At 48.8% G+C, this 21,553-nt stretch overlaps 1 long non-coding RNA gene across 2 annotated transcripts in view; it reads left to right on the plus strand.

The window, feature by feature from the left end:
- The first annotated feature begins 9,676 nt into the window (after positions 1 to 9,676).
- The window catches only part of LOC131752733 (uncharacterized), a 94,857-nt gene continuing 82,980 nt past the window's right edge, over positions 9,677 to 21,553 (plus strand). For both annotated transcript variants that reach the window (XR_010839881.1, XR_010839882.1), the window contains exons 1-2: positions 9,677 to 9,870; positions 13,549 to 13,735. This is a non-coding gene — a long non-coding RNA (uncharacterized lncRNA). The remainder of the gene's footprint in view (positions 9,871 to 13,548; positions 13,736 to 21,553) is intronic.

Genomic DNA, 21,553 nt, shown 5'->3' on the forward strand with positions numbered 1-21,553 from the left:
GTAGCTACTGTTTAGTGAAAGCACCAACAGGTGGGCTGCAGAAGGGAAACATCTCCAGGACCGGAGATCCCGAGTCACCCAAGAGATGTGGGGTGCATCACAACTGCCCAAGCTACATCATCGTGTGTATTCCCAACACACGAAAACCTCAGTGTCGATTAGGCCTTGAGAGGAACCAAGTCCATCCCTTACTGTGTTACATCTGATGATTGCAAGAATTTTCCCCAGCCCAGCCTCAAGCTCCATAAATGTCGAGCCTCATTTCTCTTCGCCACCCCGTCCTCCCGTGCCCTGGCATGATCGGATGTCTTCACATGGCACTGAGACCACAGGCCGGTGGTGGGAGAAGCATCCCCGAGGCCGTTTCTCTACCAGAATGTGTGTGGATAATGTGACTGTACACGGAGTGACTGCAGCCCGCCTAAATCAGGGAGGAAAGCGAGGGGCAGCCGTGACCGACCGCACCTACAAATTGTCTGCAAACACACGGCCACGGGCGCACCTTGCAGGGACACTCCTGGGCTGTGGAGGGAGTCGCCCTACGAGGGTCCGGAAGCAGAAGCTTGAGTCTACTTTTCCCCAAGGTCAGTGCAGGTCTGGGGGAAGGTCTACCTGTTCCGAGAAGTCATCTCTGTGGTCGAGATTCTCGGCCCCACAGGTCACCTCGAGTCCGTGTCCAAGAGTCACAAACATTTAAATCAGGCTCTTCCTAAATGCCAAGAAAAGATGTGGTGATGCCAGTCCTGTGCCCTGTTTTTAGATCTAACTTCCTCTCTCCCTCCATGCCCTCCCATCCCCCGATGTGTGGGCTTCTCTCTGCCAGACCTCTCGTGCTGTCAGTTTTCTGTTTCTTTTTTTTTTTTGTGGGCCCAGCCGCTCCGTGGCATGCGGGATCCTCCCGGACCGGGGCACGAACCCGTGTCCCCCGCATCGGCAGGCGGACTCCCAACCACTGCGCCACCAGGGAAGCCCCAGTTTTCTGTTTCTGATTCTCGATGTGTTTAACTCTCTTTGGAAGCCTTCTCATCGTTTTCTTTCCATTCTTCCCTCTTTTAGACCTGTATTGGCCCGTCTTCTCTCCTCCGTCTCTTTCTCTCTCCTCCTCTCCCCTGCTGTCACCAGCATCTCTCTACTTTAAGATCGGCCCCCTCCACCCCTCCTTCCTTTTACTCTAAGCTTTCCCTCAATTACTTCTGTCTCTGGTCTTCACATCCCACTCTGGACTCTCCCACCTGCCCCCATCTTTCCCTGGAGCTTCCACTTCTTTCCAAATACAACCAACCTCCACTTCATCCTGACATATTTTTCCCCTCTATTCAGTAGTTGTTTAAGAACTTGCTCTCGGGACACAGCCTTATTGCAGTCTGTTTTTCCTTCCTGTGGCCTGAAAGCCCTTGGCAGCCTTTCCCTTCAGGCTGCAGGATGGGAGCAAGGCCAGGAACAGCAGGGGCTGGTCCAGACCCCCTCGCTCCTGCGTTTGCAGGCACTGCCCTAGAGGGAAGCGTTCCTTGGGATGTCCTCTGTCTCAGACATGATGGAGAAGAACATGTCAGTTAGTTGGAAATCCCTCTTAACTCTGTTTTTTCTCTAATTCCCTCTAATTCTGTCCGTTTTTGTCTGACTTTCTACGGAAACCTATACCTACCTATACGGTCATCACTCCACTAACAGGTTCTGCTAGAACACCCTCTATGAGCCATAAAGAGCAAAACAAAGTCCCTGTCCTCAAGAAATGTACTGTCCAGGGTCTATGGACACAAAACTATCACCTATAAATAGTCATCTAAGTAATGAAATGTACAATGCTGACCATACGGGTGCAGGTCAGGGAGGGGAGAACCCAGCCTGAGCCTCAGGACTGGAGGTTCCCAAGGAGACAGTGAAAGACAGGGCAGCAGGTCCCCTGGGAGCCAGCTCAGTGAGGGATTGGGAGTCACAGAGAGGCAAGGAGAAGAACCTTTAAATTAAGTGATAGTGGGGCTTCCCTGGTGGCGCAGTGGTTGGGAGTCCGCCTGCCGATGCAGGGGACGTGGGTTCGTGCCCCGGTCCGGGAAGATCCCACATGCCGCGGAGCGGCTGGGCCCCTGAGCCATGGCTGCTGAGCCTGCGCGTCCGGAGCCTGTGCTCCGCAACGGGAGAAGCCACAACAGTGAGAGGCCTGCGTACCACAAAAAAAAAAAATTAAGTGATAGTGGAGGGAACCCATTCACCACCAGAGCTCTCGGTCCCTCCCTGACACACCTGCAGGTTCCACTCCCTTCCGGCCAGTAGGAAATTGGGTTATAAAATCCAACCGGTATCCTGATTCTTGGGAACTTTGATTACAATCGCCTGCTTTGGGGATTACAGACCCAAAAAGGGGGGGAAGAGCCCGGAGGAAGGTGAATGGCAGACATCCGGGATTTGTCTTCTCCTTTCGCGTGAATCTCTGGATTTAATATCCATATTTTCCTCACCGGAAATGAAATTACATGGTGTGGTAAGTACTCTTACACTAAAAGAACAAATTGGAACTTTCTGAAAAAATCCAAATTAGTTACCTAATAATCCCAATTATATGCAAAGGCTTCCAGAAATGCCTGAAGAAGAGCAGTTTTTGCAGAACATTACCCACGGGCACAGTACACTTCAAACTCCTTTTAAGGCCATTGTCCTTCTATTTGCTCTTCAGTGAGAGAATCACAGACGCTTAAAAGCAAATCATTGTAGTGACCCAAGAGATTAAAAAGCCCAGCTCCCTCATGAGGAGAAGAACATCACTGTAACATGTACACAGTCCTTAGCATTTGCCAAGGGCTTTAACAAATGTTGGCTCTGGCTTATTTAATACAACAACTTGGATATTATTATTCCCATTTTATAGATGCTGAAAATGAAGCTCAGTAAGAATAACTGGGATGGCTGGATTGCTATGTTAAGTAAATGATAGCCCAGTTTTTTGAACCTATATCCTACACACAAGCCACTGCTCTTTTTATTAAAAAAAAAAGTTTCTGATCATAAAAGCGAGATTTTTTTAAACTTTAATTCAGAAGAAGATAAGGAAGAAAATAAAGAGCAGTCAACATTTGGTGTATAGCCTTCCAGGATTTTTCTCATGTAGATATGTGTATATTTAAAAAATAAAACTGGGACCACACTGTGCATACATTCTATAATTTATATTTTTTATGTAACAGTACATCCATGAGCATTTTCTTATAGTCCAAGATATAGATACCAAGATAGATCATATTCTGTGCCAGAAGACAAATCTCAACATATTCAGAAAAATCTTACAGAATATGTTATCCAACCATATGGAATCAAATAACAAAAAGAAATCAAGGGCTTCCCTGGTGGCTCAGTGGTTGAGAGTCCGCCTGCCAATGCAGGGAACGTGGGATCGTGCCCCGGTCCGGGACGATCCCACGTGCCGCGGAGCGGCTGGGCCCGTGGGCCATGGCTGCTGAGCCTGCGCGTCCGGAGCCTGTGCTCCACCAACGGGAGAGGCCACAACAGTGAGAGGCCCGCGTACCACAAAAAAAAAAAAAAAAAAAAAAGAAATCAATAACAAAAAGATAATAGGAAAACCTCAAATCACTAAATTCACATCTAAACAATCCATGGGTCAAAGAGGAAGTCTCAAAGTAAATTTTAAAGAAATGCATTGAACTGGATGAAAATGAAAACATAATACTTTGAAATTTGTGGGACACTGCTAAAGCAGCACTGCAAGGAAAATTTATAGGAGTAAATGAATATATTAGAAAAGAGGAAAAACCTCAAATTAATAACCTGAGCTCCCACCTCAAGAATCTAGAAAGAGAAGAGCAACATAAATCCAAGGAAAGCAGAAATAAGGAAATAACAAAGAGAAAAGCCAAAATCAATTAAATTAAAGACAGAAAAATAGAGAAAATCAACAAAACAAAGGGCTAGATTTTTGGTAAGATCAATAAAATTGACAAACCTCTAGCAAGACTGACAAAGAAAAAAAGAGAAGACACAAATTACAAATAGGAACAAAGTAAAATAAAATACCACCACAGACCCTAGAGACATCAAAAAGATATTGATGGAATGCTACAAACAATTCTACCCACATAAATTTGACAACTGGACAAAATGGACCAATTCCTTGAAAAACACAAACTACAACAACTTACCCAAAATGAAACAGATAATTTGAATAGCCCTACTGAATAGCCCTATAACTATCAAAGAAATTGAATTTGTAATTTTAAAACGCCCCCAAAAATAAATCTCCAGATCCAGAAGATCTATACAATCTCTTACAGGAAATAAGAGAGGGAACATTTCCCAATTCATTTTATGGAACCAGCATTACCCTAACACCAAAAGCAGTGTACAAAAAAAGAGGAAACTAGGACTTCCCTGGTGGGGCAGTGGTTGAGAGTCCGCCTGCCGATGCAGGGGACATGGGTTCGTGCCCCGGTTGGGAAAGATCCCACATGCTGCAGAGCAGCTGGGCCTGTGAGCCATGGTCGCTGAACCTGCGCGTCTGGAACCTGTGCTCCGCAAAGGGAGAGGCCACGACAGTGAGAGGCCTGCGTACCGCAAAAAATAAAAAAAAAAAAAAGGAGGAAACTATAGACCAATATCCTCAATGACTACAGATGCAAAATCCATTTTAAAATAGTAGCAAATAGAATTCAACAATATATAAAAAGAATTATACACTGTTACCAAGTGGGGTTTATTCCAGAACTACAAGACTGGTTCAATGTTCAAAATCCATTGGTGCATATTAAAAAAATTAATTAATTTAATTTTTTAAAAAAATCCATTGGTGCAATTCACCATATTAATAGACAAAAGAAGAAAATTCATATCATATTAATTGATACAGAAAGAAAATTGACAAAATTCAACACTCATTTATAATTTTACAACTATCAGAAAAAAAGGAGTAGAGAAGAACTTCTTCAACTTGATAAGCAGCATCTGCAAAAGCCTACAGCTAACATTATACCTAACAGTGAAAGACTGAATGCTTTTCCCTAAGGTCAGGAATGTCCACTCCAGACTGGGAGAAAGTATTTGCAAACCACATATTTGACAAAGGACTAGTATCTAGAATCTGTAAAGAACCCTCAAAAGTCAACATTAAAAAAAAAATCCAGTCACCAAATAATGGGCAAAAAACATGAGGAGACATTTCATCAAAGAGGATGCACAGGTGGCAAATAAGCACATGAAAAGATGCTTAACATTATTTATTAGGGAAATGCAAATTAAAACCACAATGAGGGGGCTTCCCTGGTGGCGCAGTGGTTGAGAATCCGCCTGACGATGCAGCGGATACGGGTTCGTGCCCCGGTCCGGGAAGATCCCACATGCCGCGGAGCGGCTGGGCCCGTGAGCCATGGCCGCTGAGCCTGCGCATCCGGAGCCTGTGCCCCGCAACGGGAGAGGCCACAACAGTGAGAGGCCCGCATACCACAAAAAAAAAAAAAAAAAACCACAATGAGATATCATTCTGTATCTTCATGATTGAAATAAAAAAGAGAGACAACACCACATTGGCAATGATGCAGAGAAACTAGATCACATATGCATTGTAGGCAGGGCTGTAAAATGGTACAGCCACTCTGGAGAACAGGCTGGCAGTTTCTTAAGAAAAAACTAAAAACCTAAACATGCAACTACCATACAACCCAAGTAGTTGCACACTTGGGCATTATCCCAGAGAAATAAAAACTTATATTTAAATTTTAAGTACACAAATGTTTATAGTAGCTTTGTTATGCCCTAAACTGTAAGCAGCCTGATGTCCTTCCTTCACTGAGTGAATGTGGTCCATCCACACCATGGACTATTACGTGGCACTGAAAAGGAATGAATGATTGATACATGTAACAACCTAGATGAATCTCCAGAGAATTATGCTGAGTGAAAAAAATGGAATCCCAAAAGGTTGTATACTGTACAATTCCATTTATACACCATTTTTGAAATGACAAAATTATAGATATGGAGAACAGATTAGTGATTGCTGGGAGTTAAGATGGGAATGGGGACAGAAAGTGGGCATAACCCTTAGAGGGCATCCTGAGGGATCCTAGCAGTGATGGGAACGTTCTGTGCCTTATGTATTAATGTCAGTATCCGGTTGTGGTGTTGTACTATTTATGGTTTTGCAAAATATTACCATTGGGGAAAATTGGTGAAGGGTACACAGGACCTCTCTGTATTATTTCTTTTTTGTTTGTTTTTTGCCGTACGTGGGCCTCTCACTGTTGTGGCCTCTCCCGTTGCGGAACACAGGCTCCAGACACACAGGCTCAGCGGCCATGGCCCCCTGGGCCCAGCCGCTCCGCGGCATGTGGGATCTTCCCCGACGAACCCGGTGTCCCCCGCATTGGCAGGCAGACTCCCAACCACTGCGCCACCAGGGAAGCCCTGTATTATTTCTTAAAGCTGAGTGTGAACCTACAATTCACTCAAAATAAAACATTTCATTTTTTTAATTAGAAAAAACTGGGATCATGCTTTACATATGTTTTATATTTTATTTTTTATAATATATCATGAGCATTTTCTCTTGGTCTAAAGTAGTCTTATATGTTATATTTGTTGACTGCTTATATTTCATCTATGGATATATTATAATTTTTAAATTATTTGTTTTTCCTAGGGATCTGGATTATTTTTAAATATTTTGCTATTATTTTAAAATGCTGAGAAAAGCATCCTGGTGTCCATTTTTTAAAAACAGCTCTAATGAGATACAAATACATAACATACAAGTCACCTGTTTAGAGTGTACAGTAATGTTTTTTAGTATTTTCAGTGTTATACAACCATCGCCACAATCTAATTTTAGAATGTTTTTGTTCCCCCTAAAATAAGCCCTATACCCATAGCAGCCAATCTCTGTTCTTCCTCGCTCACCTGCCCCAGCCCTAATCAACCAATAATCAACTTTCTGTCTCTATCAATTTCCCTATAGAGACAAGTTCTGGCCACTTCATATAAATGGAATCATATAGTATCTGGTCTTTTGTGAGAGGCTTCTTTCACTTAAGGTTTTCAAGGGTCATCCGTGTTGCGGGAAGTGTCAGGGCTTCATTCCCTTTATTGCTGAATAATGTTCCCTTGTATGAATATGTCACATTTTATCCACTCAACAGTTGACAAACATTGGCTCGTTTTCATTTGAGTAGCAAATATAAATAGTGCTGCCATAAACATTCCCATACAATTTTTTTTTTTTTAATGGACGTATGTTTTTATTTCCTAGGAGCGGAATTGCTCTGTCATATGGTAATCCTATGTCTAACTTTTTAACCTAGTGTCCATTTCTGATTATTGCTTTAAGGTACATTCTTAGCCATGAAAATAACTGGTCAAATCATAGCGTATCTTTAAAGTGTCTGATGCATAGTGCCAAATTATGCTCCTAAAAATTCTGCCCCGACCAGAGCAGGAGGACACTTTGACGGTACAAATCCGGGCTCCAGAGGCTCTTCCAGGATTGGTCGCACGGTTGTCTGATCTGCTTGGAGCTGCAGCAACCGCCAAGGCAGCCCACTCCTTTCTGGGACAAGGCTTAGTAGAAGGAACCAGAAGACCCGCCTTCCTCTCCCAGGCCTGCTGCTTGCTGGCCATGCAACCTCCAGCAAGGTATTTATTTCCTCCTTTGCAAAAGGAAGTTAATGCTCATCTGCCTACCCCACTGAACGTTGTCAGATCAACGTAGCAACTCGGTGTAGCCGGTGTAGCTTTTCCAATGTGGACACACCCAGACACGAGTGAGTCTGGCCAAGGGATCACTTTTTGAGAAGCGCTGCTTAACTAGGTTGCCCACTGAGCCTTGATTTTGGGGTGGAACTTAGCAGTCAGGGGTTAGTGTTTGGTTGGCTCAAGATATATCTACTTTAACAGAACCTGAGGACAAAAAAGCTTCCTTTTTTTTTTTTTTTTTAACCATGTGATTGCACAGCACACTTTTTTGTTTGTTTGTTTGTTTTTTGTATTTGCGGTACGCGTGCCTCTCACTGTTGTGGGCTCTCCCGTTGTGGAGCACAGGCTCCGGATGCGCAGGCTCAGCGGCCATGGCTCACGGGCCCAGCCGCTCCGCGGCATGTGGGATCTTCCCGGACCGGGGCACGAACCCATGTCCCTTGCATCGGCAAGCGGACTCTCAACCACTGAGCCACCAGGGAAGCCCCCACTGCACACTTTTGATGTGTCATTAAGCTACACACACACACACACACACAGCTGTAGCTCAGTTAGGGAGGAACAGAGAGGGCCGAGACGCCAGGGAGTCTGTACCTTGATTGTAGGGTTTTCTTTTTTTCTTTTTTTTTTTTTTTTTTTTGCGGTATGCGGGCCTCTCACTGTTGTGGCCTCTCCCGTTGCGGAGCACAGGCTCCGGACGCGCAGGCCTAGCGGCCATGGCTCACGGGCTTAGTTGCTCCGCGGCATGTGGGATCTTCCCGGACTGTCTCCTGCATCGGCAGGCGGACTCTCAACCATTGCGCCACCAGGGAAGCCCGGGTTTTCTTATTATTGATAGAAACTTCTTCCCACTATTGGGATAAAATGTGCCCTCCAGAAATTCTCACCATTAGTGTTTACTCTGCCCTTGGTCCTGCGGCCTTGGCGAGGTTGCCTTTCTGAGACCCTTCCCACAAGGCCAGGGCCTTCCTCCGTGGCCCAGTGGACAGTGGGCCTGCACATGAGCTCGAGGAGAGCTCTGTTCATTTTCACAGATGAAGAAATGGAGCTTATAATGGAAAGGGAGGAGAGCTCATAAACGCACAGGGTTGCCTCTGAGTCAAGACAGAAACTACTGAATTCTTCCTTTTCTAGCTGCCTTGGGCTTGAGAGCTCTGCCCCATCAGAGCCCCCCAGAAACACCCTCCTGTCTGCCCCCTAAGGATGGTTCCCCTGTCCACATACCCACCTCCCCCTAAGCCCAGCTTGGCTAAGAGCACAAGGGCCTCCCCAGCCAGGGTGTCTGGGACTGAGAAGCCCTTACTTCCTGGTTTCTTTCCACACAGGTGGGCCCAGTTCTACTAGATTACCTGCATTAGGAGCCCCAGTCTCAAGAGCAAGAGCAGGAGCCTTAGCTGCGTCACTCCCAACAATACAAAACATGCACAAGTACTGCAGAGCTATATAATTTAATAAGTATCACGTATCATTATTTGGAAAATTAAAATTCAGCTGGACTAAAGACCTCAGAAGTCCCTGCTGGCTGGGTGGCTCTAGAGTTCTCTAAGGCAGACAAAGAGGGTTAATTGGTAGAGGATTCGGGGTGGGAGATGGGGAGGGAAGCCAGGTGATTTTACCTAAACACTAAGAGCAGAGAAACAAGCACACACCCTCTCCCAATTCTGTGATTTTTTTCACCCGCCTCAGCTGGAACAAAAAGCCTTTTGTGAGCTTAGTGGAGCCTGACTTCGCACACTTTTCTGTCTCCTTCTCCTTCTGTGTGGGAAAAAACAAGCCGTTCCATCCGGGTTTGCTAGGTTCCTTTGAAGGGCTTGCGGCTTTGGTTCAGGCAAACAGGAACCTGGCCGGGCCGCCTCCGCCCTGGTGAGGGAGCTTTTTGGCAGGACTTTCTCCCGGCCTCCTGCTCGTGCAGAGATTGCAGAGGGGGAGGGGGAGGGGAGCACGGGATGGGCGTGGGGGGAGAGCAGGGCTACAGGTGCTGTGCCAGGCGAGGGACCTGGTAGTTATGGGGTTTCTGAGTGCTGAGCAAGCAGGGCGCTGGGCCCTTTCTTGTGCGATGGGAACCCCCCGACATCCCCTCACTGAATCCTCTCCTGCGTCCAGGGAGGCGGGAACCACGGCCCGGTTCCACATCAGGAACCGAAGCTCGCGGGGCGGCCTGCCGGAGGCCACACGGACCAGGTGAGTCTCACCCCGTGGCCTTTGCTCCTTCGTGGGCGCCGTCTGCTCCCCAGAGAGTCCTCGGCCTCCCTTATCCTTCGCAAACCCAGAACCAGGGCCTCCACGGAGGCAGCAGGATAGCCGAGCCTGAAATCACGTCTCAGTGACTTGAGACTGGTCTCGGTTCCCCGGCATTGGGGAGGAGAGCAGGTTCACGCTGAGACCTCAGCTCCTGTGAGCCCAGCGCACCCTGTTCACGCCTCCGCCCCGGGGCTGCTTCCACTCGGTGTCGGAGGGGGGTTGGCCCCGCGCGGCCTGCCCGCTGCACGCTCACACGCTCACGCTCACACGCTCACTCACACTCATATATAGTCACAAGTACGTGCACTCGCACACAACCCCTCACCCACAATCACACACACACACCCCCCTCCCAGCGCACCACGGGGCGCTAACACACAGGCACCTAACAGGAGCGCGGAGCCTCTGTCTGCACGTGGGGTGCGTCGCGGCCGGTGCACAGCTCAGCAGTCAAGCAGGGTCAACCCCGAGGATACACGGGGGCCTCGGGGTGGAGGGATGAAGTCAGTTTTGTGCAGTCTCCTCTCATCGGAGTGGAGTGCCTGAACTAAGGGGGAGGGAAGGAAGGTCCGTCAGGAGCCCACGTTTGGGGCAGGGGTCCGTGAGGGGCCCTTGCGGGAAATCAGGACCCGCACTGGGAGATTCAGCGGCCCCGTAGTCCCCGTCCATGTACACACGCACACACGCTCACACACACATGCACACTCACAGCAGCCGCGCGGCCTGGTCAGCTCCCTGAATGCTGCAGGGCTGAACAGCCGAAAGAGCAGAGATTCCGAATATCATCATTATGACCAGCATTCACTGAGCCCTCAGTAAGTGCTCGGCTTTCTGCTGAGCTCTTCCCATGCAAAAAAGAAATTTCCAATTAATTCGCATGACAACCCGGTGAGGTAGGCACCATTGTCCCCATTCTCCAGATGAGGCCACTGAGGCTTAGGGCTCTGGTGACTTCTCCAAGCTCCCACCGCTGATAAGGGGCCAGAGAGCCACTTGGTAACCAGCTCACTCGCCCCTCCCCTGCGGGGCCTCTGAGGCACCGTGAAAGCCCCTGCCGGCTGAACACCTGCACTCGGAGGGCAATGCCCAGATCCCAGACCCTGACTTTAAGTCACTCCTTTTAGCCATTCAGCATTTCTGTGCCACAGTGGATGGACTTGCAGAGCAAGACTAGGCCTTTCTTCTCACTGGCCCCCCACTGTGGAGGCCTAGTGGGGACGATGTGGAAGCAGTGGCTGGGTGGGAGTCCGGGACACCTCGTATCTTTTGCTTCCCTGGTAGCCTCTGAAGATTTGTAAGGAGGGATGAGTTAGAGAGCCGGAATGGAGAGGGGAGTGGGGCTGAACCACACCATACCTCCCCAAAGATGTCATGCTAGCCCCCAGGACCTGGGACTCACAGGGCGAAAGGGACTTTGCAGATATGACTAAACTAAAAGTCTTGAGCTGGGAGAATCCCTGGGTGATGCGGTTGGATTGTAGCCAGTGTGACCACAGGGTCATTGCACATGGGCCTCCGTCCTCCCTGCCCTCAGACAGCAGCTCCCCTGCTTCGGGTTTGGACTGAAACTACACCACCGGCTTTTCCTTCCAAGGGGCAGGCAGGAGGGTCAGATCAGTAGCAGGAGCTCACGGATGCTGGAGTAGGTGAGGAAGGGGCCACGAGCCAGGGACTGCACAGCCTCTAGAAAAAGGCAAGGAAACGGATTCTCCCCGACACCTCCAGAAAGAACCAGCCCCTCAAAGCCTTGGTTCTAGACTTCTGACCTCCTGGACCGTCGGAGAACGCATCTGTGTTGTTTCAAGCCGCTGAGTTTGTGGTAATTTGTCACACGCAGGAAACTAATACAGAGGGAAACCAGCACGAGGAGGATTCAAACGAGCTGCAGAAGATGCTGGGGACCGGTTTAGCCCACTCCGGCTGCCATACCAGAACACCACACGGGGGCTTAAACAACAGACAGTCGCTGTCTCTCAGTCTGGAGTCTGGGAGTCCGAGATCAAGGTGTCAGCCCGGCTGGTCTCCTCGGAGGCCTCTCTCCCTGCTGTGTAGGCGGCCACCCTCCTCACATGGCCATCCCTCTGGGCACACGCACTCCTGGCTTCTCCCTGTGTCCTAATCTTTTCTTACAGGGGCACCAGCCAGATTATGGGCCTCATTTTAACGAATCACCTCTGTAAAGGACCCTGTTTCCAAATAGTCACGTTCTGAGGTGCTGGGGGAGGGGTTAGGGCTTCAACATGGGAATTTCGGGGGCACGTAACAGGGAGCCTCCAAGCCTGCCTCATTCCCACAAGGCCCTCACTTTTCTGGCAGCTTCCAGACCTCCCCAGGGCCCAGCTTGAGCCCAGGCAGCCTCAGCCTGTAGAGCCAGTTAGAGCTGCCAAGAGAACAGGTCGGGGCAGTCCAGGCGGTGTGGGTTTGCAGAAGGGAACGGAGTTCTCCGAGGACTGGTGGTCAGGACAGGACTCAGGCACTGGGCATGGAGGAACTCGGCCTCTCCCAGGCCAGACCCCAGAGCCACTCTCCCAGTCCTAACACGGGGCCGCTGAAGGCACCAGGGAACAAGCAGCAGTGGCGGGTGGCAGGCAGCGGGGTCGGGAGTTAGACCTGCTCTGGTGACTTGGCTCTTTGCAGCGACATTGACACGGAAGGGCCAGAAGAGGCAGCGAAGCGTGCAACACGCAGCCCCCAATGCAGCCCAGGACTGAGAGAGGAGAGGTCTCCTGATTCCTCCCTCTCCTGACACCACCCAGGCCCCTGACCACACATGGCCCCAGAGCCTCAGGCAGCAGGAGTGACTCAGACTGCCTTCCAGACTCCCTCCTCGCTGACCTGTATCCTCCAGCCTCCACTGGGCTCCCCTCCCCCCTCCTCCAGCCCGGGATGGACTCGCTCACACCCACAAACTGCAAAGGCACAGGGCGGGTTTCAGACAGAAGATAGCCCACGCCAGGTACCCGAATGGAGAAGATTCAATACATATAGTTATATAAGGTATAAAATTGCTACACTGGTGACTCAAAAGGTAAAAAGAGAACTTGACAGTATCATCCCCAAGGCTGAGGCAGCAAAGGGAACAGCTGGGATTATTAAAATGCGGAAACATGGGCCTGGGACCCCAACCTCGGAGGGAGGGGGTCTGGAGGATGCTGACGTGTCTGAGGTGCCCTGAAGTTGTTTTTACAAGCGTTGGAAAAGCCACAGAGGGATTCAGCTCCCCGCCCCGACCCTCTGCCTCTGAGACACTGAGCGTTTCTACAGATTCTTCATAAAAACACAACTCACATCCACGCAGAGAGAATCACATCCTTCCTGAACTCTTTCCTCCTGCATCACCACCAGCCTATCTCAGCCAAGGGTGAACAGTCTTGGAATCTAATAGGGTGACCGTTGAACCCAACCCTGACCCTTTTTCTCTCTTGCTACTTCAGCTTGTGTGATGGTTGATTATAGGTGTCAACCTCATGGGGCTGACTGATGGCCCAGGTAGCTGGTGAAATATGATTTCTGCCTGTGGCTACGAGGGCGTTTCTAGAAGAGATTCACATTTGAATCAGTGGGTGAGGAAAGCTGATACCCCTCCCCAAGGTGATGGACCACGTTCAATTCTTTTAGGGCCCACGTGGAACCAAAGGTGGAGGAAGGGGAATTCACTCTCTCTGTTGAGCTGGGACGTCCAGCTTCTCCTGCCCTCAGACAGTGCTTGTGGTTCTCCGGCCTTCGGACTTGGACTGAATCACACCCCAGCTCTCCTGGGCCTCTCAGATGGTGGGGCTTCTGACTTCTCAGCCTCCATGATCACGTGAGTCAATTCCTAGCATGAATCTCCTATATCTCTATATACCCTGTTGGAGAACCCTGGCTAATACGCCAGCAGCGTCTCTCTTTGCCTTGAAGACGTTCATTTTATTTTATTTTTTGTTGAAGTAGAGTTGATTTACATTATTATATTAGTTTCAGGTATACAACATAGTGAGTCAATATGTTTATAGATTATATTCCAGTTATAGTTATAAAATAATGGCTATATTCCATGTGCTGTGCAATATATCCTTGTAGCTTATTTATTTTAGACATTAATAGTTTGTATCTCTTAACCCCCTACCCCATCTCACCCCTCCCTGCTTCTCCCCACTGGTAACCACTAGTGTGTTCTCTATATCAGTGAGTCTATTTCTGTTTTGTTATGTACATTTGTTTTTTACATTCCACATATAAGTGCTAACAGAGTATTTGTCCTTCTGACTTATTTCACCAAGCATAATACCCTCTAAGTCCATCCATGTTGTTGCAAATGGCAACACTTCATTCTTTTTTATGGCTGAGTCGTATTCCATTGTGTATATATACCACACTTTCTTTATCCATTCATCTGCTGTTGGACACTTGGGTTGCTTCCATTTCTTGGCTATTGTAAATAATGCTGCTATGAACATTGGGGTGCATGTCTCTTTTCAAATTAGTGGTTTGGGGTTTGTTTTTTTTTTTTTTTTGGATATATACCCAGGAGTGGAATTGCCGAGTCATATGGTAGTTCTATTTTTAGGTTTTTGAGGAACCTCCATACTGTTCTCCATAGTGGCTACACCAATTTACATTCCCACCAACAGTGTAAGAGGGTTCCCTTTTCTCCACATCCTCACCAATATTTGTTGTTTGTAGACTTTTTGATGATAGCCATTTTGAAAGGTGTGAGGTGGTATATCATTGTGGTTTTGATTTGCATTTCTCTGATGACTAATGATGTTGAGCATTTTTTTATGTGCCTGTTGGCCATCTGTATGTCTTATTTGGGAAAATGTCTATTCAGGTCTTCTGCCCATTTTTAATCAGATTGTTTGGTTGTGTGTGTGTGTGTGTGTTGAGTTGTATGAGCTGTTTATGTACTTTGAATATTAACCTCTTATCGGTCATATCATTTGCACATATTTTCTCCCATTCAGTAGATTGTCTTTTTTGATTTACTTGGTTTCCTTTGCTGTACAAAAGCTTTTAATTTTAATTAGGTCCCATTTTGTTTATTTTTGCTTTCATTTCTTTTGCCTTAGATGACAGATTTTTTAAAAATGTTGCTTTGATTTATGTCAAAGAGTGTTCTGCCTATGTTTTCTTCTAGGAGTTTATGGTTTCAGGTCTTACATTTAGGTCTTTAATCCATTTTGAGTTTATTTTTGTATATGGTGTGAGGAAATGTTCTAATTTCATTCTTTTACATGTAGCTGTCCAGTTTTGCCAGCACCACTTATTGAAGAGACTGTCTTTCCTCCACTGATTACTCTTGCCTCCTTTGTCATAGATTAATTGACCATATAATTGTGGGTTTATTTCTGGGCTTTCTATTCTGTTCCATTGATCTATTCGTCTGTTTTTGTGCCAGTACCATGCTGTTTTGCTTACTGTAGCTTTGTAGTATAATCTGAATTCAGGGCCTGTGACACCTCCAGCTCTGTTTTTCTTTATCAGGTTGTTTTGGCAATTTGGGGTCTTTTTGGTTCTATATAAATTTTAGGATGATTTGTTCTAGTTTTGTGAAAAATGTCATGGGTATTTTGATAGGGATTGCATTAAGTCTGTAGATTTTGTTGGGTAGTATGGGCATTTTAACAATATTAAATTCTTCCAACCTATGAACACAGGATATCTTTCCATTTCTTTGCATCATCTTCAATTTCCTTCATTATTGTTTTACAGTTTTCAGAGTGTGGGTCTTTCACCTCCTTGGTTAAGTTTATTCCTAGGTATTTTTTTAATGCGATTGTAAATGGGATTATTTTCTTGCTTCTCTTTCTTATAGTTCGTTATTAGTGTATAGAAAAGCAACAGATTTCTGTATATTAATCTTGTGTCCTACAACTTTACTGAATTCATTTACTAGTTCTAATAGTGTTTTTTTGGAGACTTTGGGGTTTTCTATATATAGTATTGTGTCATGCAGCAGGGTCTCTCTGGTCTGGCATCCGCCTACCTGTGGCTGGTAGGCTGGGTACACATAGGACCATGGGAGGTTTTCAGTGTAATTATCCAGGCTGGGTCCCCAGGACAAATGATTTCCAGTTAGTCGCTTGCACTCAGTGAGGGATCCCAGGAGATAGGCTGGCAATCCTGTTCTCATCCATGCCCCTGTGAACTCAGTCGTGTGCCCACGTGTCCTACCCAGCACCAGTCCAGCGAGTGTGGGCCGTAATTCCATATAATAGTGCAGCCCTGAGCCCCAGGATTTTTTTTAACTTTCCATCACTTCTTTGCTCTCCAGCACATGTGTTTGGGGAGCTTTGTTCTTAGAGCCTGAGACTGTCAAACCTCACTTATAGGAAAGTCCAGAAAGGATGGTTTTCCTTTTAGCATAATTCGAGGAGGGCATGATAACGGGACTGGTTATGAAGGGTTAGAGGGTAGGTCCCTGGAGAAAATATACCTTTCTGTAAACTGTACCTCTTGGAAAATGGCAATGCTGCTCCAAGGTGACCCCAAGGGCTCTCACCCAAAAAGCCCTGATGGACACAGGACATCCCAGAGTCCCGAGTGGAGTTCTAGGGCGACAAGGGTGGTTTTAGGGTCTGTGAATGATGTGGACCATTCTGTGGGTTCCTAGCGATCCAGACCTCGGGCTTGAGAACCAGTGGGTTTCCCTGGCCTTATCCCCTCTCTTTCCAGCACATTCTCTGTGGAACCTTGGGATTTCCATAGGCTGCTTTGATTTAAAGCCAAATCTGAGACGACCCAGTGGGACCATCCACCTGTCTCGCTCTGTGTGGCTCGGTGACCCCCATGGATTTCCCTCTGAGGACCTGAGGCTCCTGCCCTCCCCCACATCAAGAGCTGCCGTAGGGAACACGGGTACCGTAATTGATGGGGGTCAGCTCCCCACAGGTCATTCTCCTGGAGTCACCTTCCTCTCCACCTATCAGTCCACACCCACAGAGCAGCACCCCTCGCCCAAGAGGGGCAGTCTGTGTGGCACTGCCCTCCGGGGCCGACATTACCCAGCGCCCCTTTGCATGTCCCTTGAGGCTCCTCAAGTGCACTCGGCACTGCCAGTCAAGGGCAAGCACAGGGCCACGTTTCAGCCTTCTCCAGGCTGGCATTCAGGTTGGAGCCCAACACCCACCACTCAGTTCAAAACCAAAAACAGCCCTGCAGGAAAATTCATCAGGCTCGGCTCCAGGCCAGCCAGTTAAAAGTGGATTCTGGTCCCTCAGAGGCTCACACAGATCATTTCTGCTAATTAAACAAATATTTTTCCAGACTGGTCTCGGTTTCCGCTACCGCCGTTGGCCCCAGTTGCTGGCACGCCATTGGACCTGTGCCCTGAGGAACAGCACAGATCAGGGGACAGACAGAGCTCTGGGGGCAACAGAAAAGACGTGTCTTCAGAGCAGAGGAGTCTGAGTCCAAACAGAAAGAAGGGCGAGGGAGGAAGCACGGATGTTCCAGCCCTGAGTCACAACCAGCTTCCAAATCCCAGCTTCCAAATTCCGAGGCTTGAGGGCATTTTGTTCCCCCCGTGAAGGAAGCGTGAGGGCAGCTCAAGAAGTTACTTGGAGAAAGGAACTAGGAGATGAGGTTCAAGGTCTCCACGTAGCCAACATCAGCAGGGGTTCTGAACCCCTTTGGGAGTGTAATTATCACAGTCACCCCCCACTTCCCCTCACATGACAGCCCCCGCATCCCTGAGAAATGTCCACACACATCACGTTTCCGCACAAGGTCAGGAAGTGCAGGACCCTGAGGCTGGCCAAGAGCAGACCACTGATGGCAGGTCCAGAATCCCAGTGCCGGAGCGCTTGGTCCCTGAATGGGAAATGGTTTGTCCTCTTTCTGCCCCCGCAAGACCCTGACTGGAAGCGCTCAGCTCTCCGGAGCCTTCCACCGCCATGTGCCCACAAACCCTGAGCCACCCTTTACACTTGGGACCCCTGGCTTTTCTCAGAAAAGGCTCAGCTTCTTACTGCCCCGTCCCCATGAAGACCTGCCAGGCCTGGCTGCACGGAAGGAGTAATGCCTGTGAACTTTTCCCTCTCTTGAACCAGGTCTGTAAAGCAGAGCAAAGCAGAGGTGCTCCAGTTGAAGAGGGGGTGGGAGAAGACCCCACACTGAGCCCTAGGTCTCTGGGAAGCACAGTTAGAAAATGCTGGACTAGCAGATTCCTAAGTGCCCTGCAGTCCAGGAATGTTATGATCAGAGACTCTGGATCTAAAACACTCCCCTCCCTACCATCCCACTCCCCATAAAACCAACACTCACTTGACTAGTTATGCATTCCTTCTTTCCAGATCATTCCATTGTAGTGAACTGATGACCTAGCCATGCTTCAGGGTTCAGAGGGTGTTATTAGGTTAATGACCCAGTCCAGCCCCTAAGGGAGCTGCATAGTAATGGGAATCACTTTGCTCCAAGTGAGAAATGTTAAAATATATATTTTTTAAATGTTATGAGCAACTGCTATACCATAGAAATACATTGCAGGAGAGGTGAAAACTCCCCCTCTCCTCTCCCTCCAAATTCAAGGCCTGGGATAAAGCAGTACTTAAGTGATGAGCATCTTGGCAGGCCTGGCAATTCATGTCTGGAGAGCTGGGCACCTCCCCCCACCTGGGGCTCTGGCCTGTGAAGCTGCTGCTGACTAGGGTTCTTGGTCCCCTTAATCAATAGAAATTGATCAGAGGCCAGACAAGAAATTCAGGCAAGAATTTATTGGGGCCCCTGCTGCAGCAGGGACGAGTGAGAACAAACAAGTTTCCATGCTTGCTTCCCAAGGTGGGGCGTGAGCTGGTTCCTTATATGGGTGAGGGTAGGGGTGTGTCCACGGGTCCTGCTGGAGGGGGGGCATAGGTGTTCTGCCCACCCCTTTGGTGGTGTTGGGTGCAGGGGGCGCGGATAGGACCCTACTTTTGCTCCCGACACCCTGTTTTGCTCCCTGGCTCTTCAGGGGTGGCAGCTGGGTTTTTTTGGTCTCTTTGTATCTTGTCCAGAATTTGCCCCAATCGCCGAGCAGACAGGCATGCAGTTAATTTTAGTGCCTTATAGTTTCTTTGTATTTTGTTGCTCGAGGAGAGGAGGAGAGGTGTGTCTAGATGCAAGCATTGCAGCACTGCAGCAAAGGGTCCCAGGGCCCAGCCTGTCTTACAGGTGCTGCCATGACAGCCTTTCCTGGAGGCTTATAAAACATAGGGTTGTATGAATTCCAACCCTCACTCCCTAAACAAGTGCAACTCTGAGCCTGTCACTTGCTCCTGAAGCCTTCCTGAGATAAAGGGTTAACCTTTATCTGACCCAGTAGGGAGAAAACCAAACCATAAAAGCATCAGTCACCCCCTGATGAAGAAATGATGGTCCAGCTCATGAAGACCAGACAATCGGGGCTGAATAATCATCAGAGCTTCCAAACCACCAGGGGTCTGAGGTCTCTACAGACCTACGCTTCCAGGAGCTTTGAATTTATCAGGACTGGCAAGAAGCATTGAGTCCAGCACCACACGTTGTCTCGTGCAGACTCTACTTGAACACTTCTGGTGACGGGGAGCTCTCCACCTTGTGTTGGGAGAAGGTCCTGAGAATCAGGAAGTCCTCCCTCACAGGGAGCCCAGACCCTCTTCCCAGGTTGTGCACACTCCCTGGGGCATCTGCTGGTCCCCGCACGTATAGAAGATCCCTGTGCAGTACGCTGACACCTCACGAGATAAAAATTGCCCATCTCACATCAAAGAAACTTCTCTGCATTATGGTCACCCGGCATCTTTCAGGCTGGACATTTTCTCCCCTAATAACCAGACCTTCCCTGAGCTCAGCCAGGCCAAGTGTTTCATCTCCATGCGTGTCCTGTTTGAGCACCAGGGGAAGTCGTGGGTACATCTGATCTTAGAGCTGGGAGCAAACAATACATCAAAGGCAGCTCCTTTTGAAAGCAGCGACTGCCCTGTTACAATCCAGCGACAAATTCCACCTGGCATTCCAGGAGGAAATCCCAGCTGACCTCTCCCTCCTCGAGATCCTTGGGAGCTTAACTCACTGCCCACACCGTCCATCAGACACTTCATCACGTGCTCTTTCCAGGCGTCTTTTCTCCCAGAGAGAGTCTGGGTAGACAGAGCGTTTCTCTTCCCCCGGCCCCACATCCCGATCACAAGCTAAGTGTGGGGTTGCAGAGAACTCACTGAGTTTTCTGGCTGAGGGATCACACCCCAGAGACCCTCGTGGTATCCCTGCTGCACCACAGCGCTGGGGGGTGTGGCCTGGAAGAAGACTGAACTCAGTGCCTGCCTGGGGTGGGGCGTCTCCCCGCAGGACAGGGGGAGCCAGTTAGCACGTTCGGATGGCACTTCTGCATCGTGGAGTGGGAGGGTGGCACGAGCCTTCCCGTGAGCTGAGCGACGCGGCAGAAGGGACAGGCTAACCCGGAAGGAAGGCAGCCCCTGGGGCGCAGGGGTGCACAGCCGGAGCAGAGCTAAGGGAAGGAGACAGGAGCCCAGCCAGCGAGGGTGTCCCCCACGTCCGGGAAAGCTGCTGTGCTAGGGACTCACCCCTGGAGAAGGCCAGCAACGGTGCCTGGCATGAAGATACAACTCTGGACCACAGCACCACTGCCCCCTGCATCCCTCCTCTTTACCTCGACCCCAAGGAGCCTGGTGCCGAGGCAGGAGGCTCCAGCCCGAACCTGGGAGGGCAGTGGCCAAGGCTGGACAGGGCTGGACCTCGCTTCTACACTTCTGGGCACACATGCCCCAACGCTGACAGGAGCCCCGGGCCCCCTCCTGGCACGGGGAAAGACACTGTGCCCTCCAGCTGCCTACTTCAGAAGCAGGGTTCTGGGCAGAAACGAGGGGCAAGGCGACGGTCTCTATCTGGATGCAGGAAGGAGGCACCATCCTAACCATCCATCAACACCACCACCTGTTAGGGAAGGTTTCCAAACCTGGGCTCCTCCCAGGGGACTTGAAACTCGGTGTGTGTGGTATTGATCTCACCTTTGATTCCCAAATGCCCTGGAATGTCTGGCACAAAAAAAAGTGCTTCCGAGATATTTACTGGATTGAGTTGAACAAGGAGCCCAGTGTCTGGGGACAGCTCTGGTGTTTTCAGCATCACAGAATCAGCCAGCTGTCTGGTTCTATTGCCCTTTACAAGTGACAGGGGCACCCTGCCTGAAATCACTGTCTTGGAGGCGGGAGAGACTTTGGAGGAAGGAAGTGTAGTTCCAAGTCAAGATCGTTACATACTTCAGTGTATTGGGGCCCAGATAAATCACAGATGATACAATCTGAAATTCTCTCCCAAGCGTCCTTATATGGGAGATTCGTCCTACAGCCATAACTCAGTTTTACATAGATGCACTTTTTTTGGTAAGTGCACGAACTTTTTTATGGGTCTTCCCCTCCACAGAGGATGCCTCAGCAAAGTGCTTAATAAATTGAGAGTACCGTGTCAGCACATATTTTGGAGTGTAGACCCTGGGTGCAGTTTTGCACTGACCATTGCCATGGGTGAACTTTTGATCTTTGATCAAGTGGGCTTTTTTTTTTTTTTTTTAACTCTTCCCCAAGATCCGCAATACCTCTGGGTAACCTGGACCATATAAATATTTAACCAAGTTGTTCCACGTGGGATTTTCAAGTATGAATGA

The sequence above is a fragment of the Kogia breviceps genome, chromosome 3 (genome assembly GCF_026419965.1).
Source record: "Kogia breviceps isolate mKogBre1 chromosome 3, mKogBre1 haplotype 1, whole genome shotgun sequence".
Lineage (NCBI taxonomy): Eukaryota > Metazoa > Chordata > Mammalia > Artiodactyla > Physeteridae > Kogia > Kogia breviceps.